Source organism: Alligator sinensis, unplaced genomic scaffold (genome assembly GCF_000455745.1).
Source record: "Alligator sinensis unplaced genomic scaffold, ASM45574v1 scaffold254_2, whole genome shotgun sequence".
Lineage (NCBI taxonomy): Eukaryota > Metazoa > Chordata > Crocodylia > Alligatoridae > Alligator > Alligator sinensis.
Window position 1 is genome coordinate 545697 of NW_005842396.1, and position 11804 is coordinate 557500.

At 44.8% G+C, this 11804-nt stretch overlaps 1 protein-coding gene across 3 annotated transcripts in view; it reads right to left on the reverse strand.

The window, feature by feature from the left end:
- LOC102370561 (probable G-protein coupled receptor 141) overlaps positions 1-11804 on the reverse strand; it is a 37526-nt gene that overhangs the window by 16474 nt on the left and 9248 nt on the right. Inside the window, exons 1-2 of one of the 3 annotated variants that reach the window (XM_006029747.3) lie at positions 5090-5167; positions 4814-4998 (exon numbers count right to left, since the gene is read on the reverse strand). The gene's annotated coding sequence lies outside the window, so the exon portion shown is untranslated. Of the gene's footprint in view, positions 1-4813; positions 4999-5089; positions 5168-11804 lie in introns of those variants that run through there. The other 2 variants (XM_006029746.3, XM_006029745.3) reach the window with 2 other exon arrangements.

Below are 11804 nucleotides of genomic sequence, written 5' to 3' on the forward strand. Positions count from 1 at the left end.
GCAGTATTTGTGGCCACAGCAGGGGCCACCATCCCTGCAGCTTTCACCCTGCTGTGCCTTAACACAACAGTGTCACCCGTGGCACAAGTTTTGCTTGTCCGCAGCTTGAGGTGCAGTTCCCCCCAAACCCCTGTACCTATCTCCTTGAAACTTGGCAGGCTTTGTGGCCTGAGCAGGGGCCACCATCCCTGCAGTTTTCAGCCCACTGTGCCTTAACACACACAGGGTTATCTATGTCACACATTTTGCCTGTCAGCAGCTTGAGGTGCAGTTCCCCACAAACCACTGCATCTTTCAACTTAAAACTTGGCAGGCTTTGAGGCCTTACCAGGGGCTACCACCTGCACAGTTTTCACCCCCCTGTGGTGTAATACATACACATGACAAGAGTTTTGCTTTCAAGAATTTGGGGTACAGCTCCCCCCAAGCCCCTGTACCGATCTTCTTGAAACTTGGCAGGCTTCATGCTCTCCGCAGAGGCTACCATCCCTGCAAGTTTTCATCCAAATCAGGCAAAAAACAACAAAGTTATAGATATTTCATTGATTCCCCATTATACCCTGTGGCCGGATCTCCAAGGCAGCTTTGAAGGTTCGGAGCCGCTTTGGCCAGATTGAAGCAGAAACCCAGTCCGGAGCTCCAGATCGGAGCCCTGGCATCCAAAGCAGTTGAATCCAAAGCTGGATCAAATAGCTGCCTACTTGCACAGGCCTAAAAGACATTACGTACTTCAGCCTTCTCTGCATCATCTGTAACTAGGGCTGTGTGTAAACGAAACGAGAGGCATGTGTGCACGACACTTTAAAGCAGGCTAAATGCTTTTGCACTGCTTTAATGGTGTCGGTGTTTTCACGCTTCAATAGCGTATTGTGCATTAATTCCAGCTGCTGTAGGAAATTTGGCAGCATAATATGCCTTAAATGACTTGGGGTGCAGCAAACTACCACTCCTTCAAGGAGTGGTAGTTTGCTGCCCCTACAGCTGTGGAGCAAACCACCGGGCTCTGTGCAGCTCCACAGCTCTGCAGGAAGCACTGCAGGCAGCCTGGCAGTAGCCCAGGAAATCAGCTCCACCCAAGAAAAGTGGTGAGCCTAATCTCTTTTTTCCCCTCCCTCGGCCTGCTTGCCTGTCTGAGCTGTGCAGGGGACAGGTGCTTTCCTCTGCGGCTGCAATGCCCCCCTGGGACTGCCTGAGCCGGGTTCCTGTGGGTGGGCTGCAGCTACCACTGCCTGAGCCAGGTACCTAGGGAGGGGCTGCAGCTACCGTTACTGCTGGCAGCTCACCCTCCCCTCCCCACCAGAGAGGCAGGTAAGTCAGTGGCATGTGTGCATGACAGAAGTTTAATCAGCCCTAAATTGAAGCAGTGTTTTTTTAAAACCCACTGCTTCAATTTAGGGCCCCCGTTTCATCTACGTACATCCTAGATTGCCTTCTGCATTCCATAAGGGACCTATGGTTCCCTGGTCTTCCTCTTCTGACATATTTGTAGAATTCCTTTTTATTGCCTTTATATTGCTTGCCTTGCCAGTTACAGCTCAGATTGTGACTTGGCCTTCCTAATTTTATCCCTACTTGACCATGCAATATTTTTTTAACCTTCTTTTAGACTTCTCATAAACTTTTACTATGACTCAGTGTCCACTTTTTATAGGATTCCTTTTTAAGTTTCAGCTCACAAAAGACATCCCTGTCTAGCCAGGCTGACCTTTTAGTTGCACTTCCCATTCGTCTATCTCATCTTGCTTCTGTACCTTTAAAAGGGCCTCCTTAAGTACAGCCAGCTCTCTTGGACTCCTTTTCAAGAGATTTGTCTCCCAGGTGATCCCACCCCCAGTTCCGTGAGTTTGCTTAAGTCTGCTTTTCTTAAGTCCAATGTCCTTATTTTGGTGTTCACCTTCCCTAATTCCCTTAGGATCTTGAACTTTTATCATTTTGCAGTCACTGTCCCCCAGGTTACCTTCCACCTTCACATTCTCAACCAGTTCCTCCCTGTTTGTAAACAGCAAGATGAGAAAAGCTTCCCTCAAGTTGCCTTTTCTACCATCTGTATGAAAAAAAAACCTATCCCCAACACACTCCAAGAATTTGCCGGACTGCTTATGCATTGCTATGTTTCTCTCCTGGCAGATGTCCTGATAATTAGTTTCCCCCATGAGAATAAGGTCCTTCAATTTGGGGGTGTAATTTCATTTAATTTAAAAAGTATTTATGATGACTAATGTTATGGTAGTAAACTTACTGGCTCATCACTACAGGCATCCATTTAGGTTGCAGATACATAACATAGCATAATACAGTACATTTCACAAAGGAAATTGCTACATTGTGGTGCAATGCCATTTCCTATTGTACAGACAGAGCATAGGGAACAGAATTTCAGGTGTGAGGTCTTTTACCAGAATTTTAATTGGACATACATGAAATGAAAACATGAGGCCTTATAGATGGGTACTCACTTTATGGCAGAGTATCTTGCACAGCACAAAAAACCAGGTTATTCAGTAGCTTCAGGGGGAAGGCTGAGAAACAACAGAGGAACCTACTTTGTAGCTGCTGTTGGAGCCTGAGTGTTACAGTACCTTCACTTAAAGGAGTACCTATACTTCCTTCTACAACTGTAGGAGCAACACCAAGAAGCACCTCCCGCTTGCTTGCACCCACAGTGTGCATGCCCATAGCTGGTTTAGTACGGTTTTAGAGTATGTACCCACAGTTCTTGATGCATATTCAGGTTCACACTAAACTGGCTATGCTGAGGCTCCTGGACCCAGTCTCATCTTCAAAAGTCCTTCCATGCTAGGGATCACTTCAGGATTGCATTTTGACTGTACAGGCTTCATGCCTTTCCCTTCTGACCAGCTTTCTCATTCACTTGAAGACGGAGAGGGTGAGGATTGGATTTACCCTATCACATGTGTAAGCACAAGAATTCCCCTGCTCTCCTCCTCCCACCCTTTTGCTACATCCAGTCCCTGTCTACACGTGTGGTGGACTGCACAGTTTTTACTGTGCAGTCATTTAGTAACTTCATAAATATTAACTGGCTTAAGCAAGTACTAAATGACTGTGCAGTAACTGGTGTTACCGCGCAGTACCATTGCCCCACGTTTTTTTCCTGATGCTACTGTGCAGTAGCCCATTACTACTGTGCAGTAGCGTCATGTCACAGTTAGTGCCTGGCAATGCAACTGCATGATAAAAACAAACTACAGCGCATTAGCTCATTTCTACTACATCGTAGCATCTCCTATAGATGTGCCCCCAGTTCAGTACTGTCTTACAAGCTCAGAAACAAATTTTGAAGTTTTCTGTCTCCATATTAGGCTATTTTTTGGTAGAAAGATATTTTAAAGAACAGTGATCCAAGGAAAGGCAGTCACACATCTCATATGGTTCATCTAGTTGTAAATTATCTGTTGATGTTAGGGACTTGGAGGAAATCATCACACCTTCTGTATTTTGCATCAGCCAAGGAGATAACATATTTAGCTATGCAGGTGGCCAGGAACTTGAGTCTTGGATAAAAATGATTGACAGAAGGCTATTTGTGACAAATCTGAATATTAATGATTATATTAATAGAGTATGAGTTCAGAAGGGACCACTGTGTTCATCTAGTCTGACCTCCTATTTAACAGGCTGTAGGACTTCCCTGAATTATTTAAACTAGAATTCACTATTTGAAAAGTATCCAATCTTGCTTTAAAATTTTCTAGTGAAAAGAGAACCCATCAAAATACCTGGCAAGTTATTTCTAACGACTAACTTAAAAATTGCACCTTATTTCTAGTCTGAACTTGTCTGCCTTCATCTTGTAGACGCTGGATATTTTTATTTGTCTGCTAAACTGAAGAGCCCTTCATTATCAAACTTCTGGCTCTTAGGCAAATATTTACAGACTGCAATCAAGTCTCTGCATAGCCATCATTTTGAAGCTAAATGGATTGAGCTTCCGGACTCTATCTCACTATAAGGCATATTTTTCCAATTCTTTAATAATTCCTATGGCTTTCCTCTGAACTCTTTATAATTTATCCATGCTGAAAGTGTGTCCTGCTGTAACTATACATGTACTTTACATTTGGCTGTATTAAAATGCACAATGGTTGCTTGCACCCAGTTAATCAAGCAATCCAGACTACTCTATCAGTGTCCTGTCATCTTCATTCTTTACCACTCTCCTAAACTGTTCTCCATCCGCAAACCTTGTCAGTAATTATTCTCTTTATTCCAGGTGATTGATAAAGAGGTGAAAAAATGTAGAGCCAAGAAGTGAAACCTCCAAGACCCCAGTAGACACATCTACTCGATAATGATTACTCAGCTGCTCTTTGAGATCTGTCAGTTAGTCAGTCTTTAATCCATTTAACCTGTGTCATATTGATTTGGTAAAATTCTATTTTCTTCATCCCAACATTATGCAGTACCAAGCCAAATATCTTAGAGAAGTCTAAGGGTATGTCTGTATCTCATTTGTGGCAATCCTGAAAATGCTGGTAAGAAACAAACCCTGCCTATTTGGCTCATGTTGCATTGCTAGAAAAATATTGCATGATCGCTTCTCAGTGTGCCCAGGGACACACTTACTTTTTTGACAGCTTTTGCCTAGTTTTAATTCTGTGTTCTGTCATGACAGAGATGACTATATTACTAAGATACCTAAGATACATATTTTCATAGAAACATGCAAATAAACAGACCCACCTATTTGAAACCTATAATATACATTTCTGATTAAAGGAAAACCTCAGTGAAACAGGCATTTGCTGTACATTATTTATAATGATTTTTTTCAAATAAGTTTTAGAGATACCTGTAACTCTTTTGGTAGCACTTTTTAGTGGATATAAGGGTGATGTTCCTTGGTCTCTGTCACCATTTTACTGACACTTCCCAGCTGGAATCCAGTCTACAGAAGTAGATGTAGACAAAGGAAATATAACTCATCACTGGAATGGCTGAGAAAAAATGCAGCTTTTCAAACTTGTACAGTTGATCCTGTTTAAACAAATAAATACAATTATATAGAGTTAAAAAATTAAACCTTTCTTAAAATGTTATTCACTCCTTCTCACCATGGGTATGTTACCTGATTTAAGAGAAGAACGTACCATGATGAGCATCAGATATAAGTGATGACAAACACAAAATGTATAGAGGGGAAGAAGGAAAGGAGAGAAAAAGGGAACAGGAAAACCCAAAGAAACGTGACCCATCTCCCCATACCGGAAACTGAAACAGAATTATATTGTGAAAATGCCACGAAAACAGCGTAGAAATGTTTCCTGCATCAGACTGTAATAAGCAAGGAGCAATAATGAAAAGTTGCCATCCAGGAAAAGCTCTCAGTTTTATTTATAATAAGCCAATTAAACAATGTTTTTAAAGTTACAAACATTGCTTTAAAAGAATTACGAACTGAACTGTAAAAAAGCCTTTTGCATTTTCCTTGTGTATGCACTTCCTAGGCTGGGCTCATCCTTTTCACTTTGAGATTAATTAATTTACAACCTGAATCTTAAAGAAGGAAAAAAAAAAGGAAGCCTTTTGTTTTTCCTACCTATTCACTTCCTAGCCAAGTAATTGTCCTCCTCAGTCATTGGGGCTCATTGACTTATGTATTCCATTTGTGCAAAATCTTTTTTTTTTTTAAAAGTTCCATTTAAATATCCTGCAACTGCATTACTTCCTCTTCTGAACCAAATACAAATCAGTGGCCTGAATGTTGGACGGCTTTGTCCCTAGAGCTGATCCCTGGAGGGAACGTCCTGTGCAAGAGGACTCTTAACTGCTTTGGAGCTTTGCTAACAGCTTCTAAGCCATTCCTACAGCCTCGCAGACAGTGCAGGGTCACGGGTGAAAAAAGGAACCCCAGGGGTCATGTTTGTATGCCATGGTTATATTCTTCTGCTAGAATGTCTCTTTGACACCCTAGCATTCAGCACTACTTAGAACCCGCCTATATGTTCCTCTAAAATTACATCAGGGAATAAAAAGGAAATGATACCAGGCTGGCGTTTGGTGTTACTAGAAACAACATAATAAAAATCTATAATAAGATTCTTTTGCGTGTCATCTCAACCCTAAAATTTTCAAGATGCCTTCCTTGGGCAGCTTGTTTTCAGTCAAAGCTCTAAAGTTTGACCTGTTGCTAGTCCTTCCCAGAGGGGCCCTGTACTAACTTCTTGCCTGTTTACCAAGTGACCCATGGAATTTATTTCCACTCTTAGCAAGTTTCCACCCTAACTATCCAAACGGCTTTTCTTCTTACTCAGGAAAACCTCTAAAACGGTCATGCTGTGAGTTTCCTTAGCAACTGGTATTCAATCAGTGTGATATTTTCTGGCACGTGCACACTGCATTTTGGAATGTAGAATCTGAACTATCCTCTTCCTTCTGTGATTCCTAGAACACCTGGTCTTTTATCCCATGACTTTTATATCCCAGAATCCTTTGTGTTATGTACCCCAGAATCCCTTTTTGCTGATTCAACTGAAAAACAAACAACCCCACAAAAATGGTGTACTATATAATTTATTTTGTTTTGTCTTATGGCAGAGTAGATTTTTTATTGATGTCAATAGGGCTTCTTTACATGAGTGAAGACTATTCATATGAGCAGTGCTTTGAAAATCGGGTCATGCAATGCATATATTTTCGATAGTGTCATATTGCTCTACTTTCTAAAAGTGTAATTTATATCATTATGGAAAATTCATAAATCACACTTTCCCCAGTGCAGAAATGATTTAGGGGTAGGACTGAGGGGACAGTCTGACAAGGCAACTAGAGAAGCCAGCAAGCCACATAAGCTCCTCTGGCTGGGGAGCTCTAGCAGGAAATGAAAATCTCAACCAGTAATCCATGACTGGATAAGGTAGTAGTTCTGGGAACTGTTACTGCAATGTAATGTAGACCTACCAATGACAGCTTTGAACTGCTTGGAATACTGGTGGTAATCTAGGTATAGCAGCAAAAACACTTAGTGTGAAATATTAAAACCTTTGCTTGACTGCTACTGGAATCTGAGCTAGATAGATTCCAGTTTCCTTGGATGTGCCTCCATTCATAGGTGGAAGAAGATAGTATGATCTGGGGGCTGTGTGTGTGCACACTTGTACACACACACGCATCCTGCCCTCAGCAGGTGGGTCTATCGTGGGGAAGGGGCGGGGGGCCAGATTGAGGCCCCCCACGGTGAGGGAAGGAGGGAGGCAAGGGCTAGGGCAAATAGAGCTCTGGGGCCAGGGCAGGTCATGGGATGCTTGGAGCCTGGGTGCTCATCCAGGGGCACAGGGTGGCTCCCACTGCTGCATGCACCCCTAAGGCAGGCACAGGAGGCACATGCCCCCCAATCTGTGCATGGGGTGGAGGCAGCTGCCGCTGCGGGCTGGGCTCTGTACCTCGCTAGCGGTGCCCCAGGAGGGTGTGATGGCACATGCCTCCTGCGTGCTGGCTGTGCCACCTGCCCAGCAGCGGGAGGCATGTGGCATTGCACAGCTGCCAGGGCACTGGCAGTCGGTTGCAGAGCCCAGCCCACAGTGACAGCTACCTCCACCCCACACACAGATCTGGGTGGTATGTGCCCCTTGTGCCTGCCCGGAGGTGCACACAGCAGTGGGAGCCCCCGCACACCTAGACGAGACGCCTGGGCTTTGAGCATCCCACTAACCCCCCACCCCCTGTGGAGGCCTCGATCTGCCACCCCATGCCACTTCCCTCCCCAGTGCCCCTTCCCGTCCACACATTTATCTGCTGGACACTACTCCACACACGGCAGGGCTGGTCTGAGTTCCCAGCTCTGTCTGTGTGTGCCCATCCACCTGCCCTGCTGCAGCCACCTGGAGCCTGCACCTAGGCTGCCTGCATTTGTGGGGGCTAAGCTCTGTTAGCCTCGGCCTTCCATTGCCTATGTCTACATTGTACTGTGGTCACAGTGAGTGCAGTGTTTTTAGAGAACAGGCCCCCACTTCTAAGTCCCCATCCAAATATACCAGTAATAAGGGACCACTGAGAGGGCACACTGATGTAAAAAACTGAAGACTAGACTTGTTTAAGCTCCACTCTAGCCCAAACAGCTCTAATCACTGATCTGTGGATCATTAGCTTAGACTGTTTGATGTGCCACAGGTTGCTTGCAAAACTGAGAGTACCTGTGAGAAGGCTGGTGGTTTTTTTCCTGAGGCAACACTTCTGGACAGAGATTATAAGAAAGCATGGATGGATTGGGCAGAACATTAGTAGTGGCAGTGGTATTGCCATAGTCCCTGACTCTTAATCATGAATTAAGACACCATGGTACTAGATGCAGACACAGAATAAAAACACAACCCTTGCCCCAAAGAGTCTTACAGAACAGTTGGTCTGTACTTTTCAGCTTCACTGGCTTTCATTTACCACACAGTACTTTTGCTCTACTATATCCACCGTACCTCACAAAACTATTACAGTTGTCCCCTTTAAATTTTCTTGGATGTCCTACTTCCACATATACATCCCACTGTGGCTGTGGGAAGAATAGTCTCTGCTCCCATCACCTCTATCTATCTCTTGTAGATAAAGAGTTTTGTTAAAAAGAGATCACCTCAAGGATGAAGTTCTTGGCTTTAGACTTGTAGGCATAGGCAGCCTCTTTATGTGGCACATGGCAGAGTGGGCAGGGAGGACAGGGCAGAGAGCGAAAGCAGAGGAAATGGATCAGAATGGCACTGAGAGGGCACAGGCTTAATTTGTGGCACTGCTGCCAAAAAAGTTGGCCCTCACTGCCTTAGATGTAAATCATTACTGTGGTAGATTCAGGGTGCTGCTTTATCTCCTGAAATCAACCCAAGCTCATCAGGGGCAATAATTAATGTGATGCATGAGTGTTAAGAAATATTCACATGATTTTGCGTGAACGTATTTCACCCTGAAGCAGCCTTTACCAGTTTCAAAAGATTTTTTGGGGAGGAATGTAGAATGCAGGATTTGAAAGCACGCATGCAAGACTTTCAACATTTGGATGCCTCTTAACTTATGACATCCTGTTGCTTCATTGTATGTTAACAAACATGTTGCAACAAAATCCATGATGCAGCAACAATCAGATATGGAACTATGGCATTAAATGGTCTTCTGCATTATGTAGTTATAATAATGTCATTAGTGGTAACAAGCAGCAATCCTTAACCATGCTCTGGATAGGCCATGGAAGGCGTTGGGAGTGGGAGCTCTGCCCTGCCACTGCTTGTCCAGCCAGTGCGGGGGTTGTGGGGCATGAGATGTGGGCATGGCAGCGCTGGGAGTGGGAGCTCTGCCCTGCCACCACTTGTCCAGCTGAGGTGGATGTGTGTGGGATGTGGGCGTCCAGAGCTGGGAGCTGGGGCTATGCCCTGTTGCTGCATGTCAAGCCGGGGCAGGGGGCATGGGATGTGGGCGTGGCAGCACTGGGAGTAGGAGCTATGCCCTGCTGCCACTTGGCCAGCCTGGGCAGAGGGGTGTGGGATGTGGGCATGGCAGCGCTGTGAGCGGGGGCTGCTTGGGGTGGGGGAGTGCGGGATGTGGGTGCGGCAATGCTGGGAATGGGGGTTATGCCCTGCTGCAGCTTGCCCAGCCAGGATGGCAAGGCACTGGACAGTGCTGCTGCGCTGCTTCAGACAAATGGCGTACAGCAACAGAAGCCTCTCCAGCCTCCCAGTACCTCCCGGACAAGCCACGGCTTTGCCCCAGCTGGGCAAGCAGTGGCAGGGCATGGGGTGGGTGCATGCACCCGCATTGGGGCAGGCCTGGCAGCAGGGGCTATGAAGAATTTTAGGGTGGGTGCAGCCCCCGCTGAGCCCCCACTCCACTGCGCTGTGTGGGGCAGGCAGAGCCACGGCTGCACTTAGGCTGCAGCTGGGGCTAGCTGCCCGAAGCGCAGCCCAGCCCACCCCGTGCAGATCCAGGGGCACACGTCCATTCCCATGCCCTTCCGACCAGCAGTGTGCGGTGGTATGCAGTGTCAGGAGTCCCCCTCCCCAAATCCTGCGGCCCCCCGTCCCAGCTGGGCAGCTTGTCCCAGGCCCAACCCCAATCCCCCCCTTGCTGTGCGAGCATTGATCTGCCTCCCCACACCCCTTCCCTCTCCCCTCTGCACACCACAACATACTTGCCAGCTGGAGGCAGCTGTGTCCAGCGTGGTGGAGGACTGCTGCCTGTTTAGTCTATGAGTGTATCTCCGAATCAGCGCTGAACCTCTCTGAATCGATTCAGAGGCTTCTGACTCAATTCAGACCTTTTAACGGGTATCCTGATTCGATCTGGATTCAGAGATTCAGCTGCCAAATTGGACTGAGTCTCCTCCAAATTGAATTGGCTACTGAAGCTTTGCTCAGCTCTAATTTTTACAAAAAAGATATAGCAATCATGACACTATAAACTGTGTTCATTGGGCCACAGAATTAATGTACTACCCTGCTTAATGATAGCAGTATTTGTCTCTACCTGTCTACAGATTTAGTTTATAACTAAACTGTCCTTTTAACTGTAAGGGCAATAAAGCTTATTTGTTTTTAATGAATGCATAAATTCTACAGGAGATGGTGAGGCCACAGGAGAAACAGACAATAGCACCACAGAATAGTTTGTCTTTACTCCTGGCTAGCTCAAATAGTTCAAAATACATTTCTCTGTTTAACAGTAGTGCATGTTCAGAATTTTGCCTTACAACATTTTAATGCAGATACTGCAAGATCCAAAGTCAAAAAGTTCCAGTAGGCTTTGATTTTGTGACTATTTTGGATTTTCAGTGAGAAAAATCAAAACAATAAATTTCATCTTGCATTGAACTACTCTGAGTTATAACACAGTTTGCTGAAATGAAATAAAATACTTTAAGCCACTTAGACACTGAACTGCATCTGCCTACAGTTCTAGACTGCCATGAGATAATTGTCATTCAAGTGCCTTATGTCCCTATGTTGCCCAATTAACCACCATCCCTGGATAGATTACAACATTTAGGGCATCACCAATGTCAGCTGGAAAAATTTGAGAACTTTTTGCTGAAAATTTTAATACTTTGAATTTTTGTCCTGATAGGTGGAAACAAATGTTGAAATATCAAAATTTCCCATGAAAAAGGAATCCTGATGGAAGGCTTGAGTATATATAACTAAAATTCAATCATCCTCCCTAAATTGACAGCCACAAAAAGCATTAATCTCAGCATATTTCATAGAACAGTTTAAGACACGGCAAATTTACATTTCCACTAGCAACATAATCATCAGAAGACAGAATGTGATAATTTTAGCACATCACATGCTAGCTGTATCAGGATTCCAGTGCTAAAAACATACAGGGTTTTTTTAAAGTTTTCACTAACAAGTGTGTGTCATAAAGATACACAGAATAAAATATGAGTGAAGGGGTTGCCTGATCACTATTTACTGTTCTTTGTGTTTCTGGGTCACATTCGTAGCTGGTGTAAATTGGCATATTTCAATGATTGCCGTAGACCATATTATTTTCCTTTTGATTTCCTTTTTGCTTGACTTCTCAAGACATGTCTGCTTGGGGAGGGAAGGGATTAACGTGGACAACCAAACAACCAGATGAACTCCTCAGCTAGTATAAATTGGCATTACCTTTAATAGAGCAGTATCAATTTAAACCAGGGGTGGGCAAAATGTGGCCTGGGGGCTGGATGCGGCCCACCAGGCCATTCTATCTGGCCTGTGGGGCCCCTAAAATATATAGAAAATTAATATTAATCTGCCCTGGGCTGCCTGTCATGCAGCCCTCGATGGCTTGCCAAAACTCAGTAAGTGGCCCTCCACCCGAAA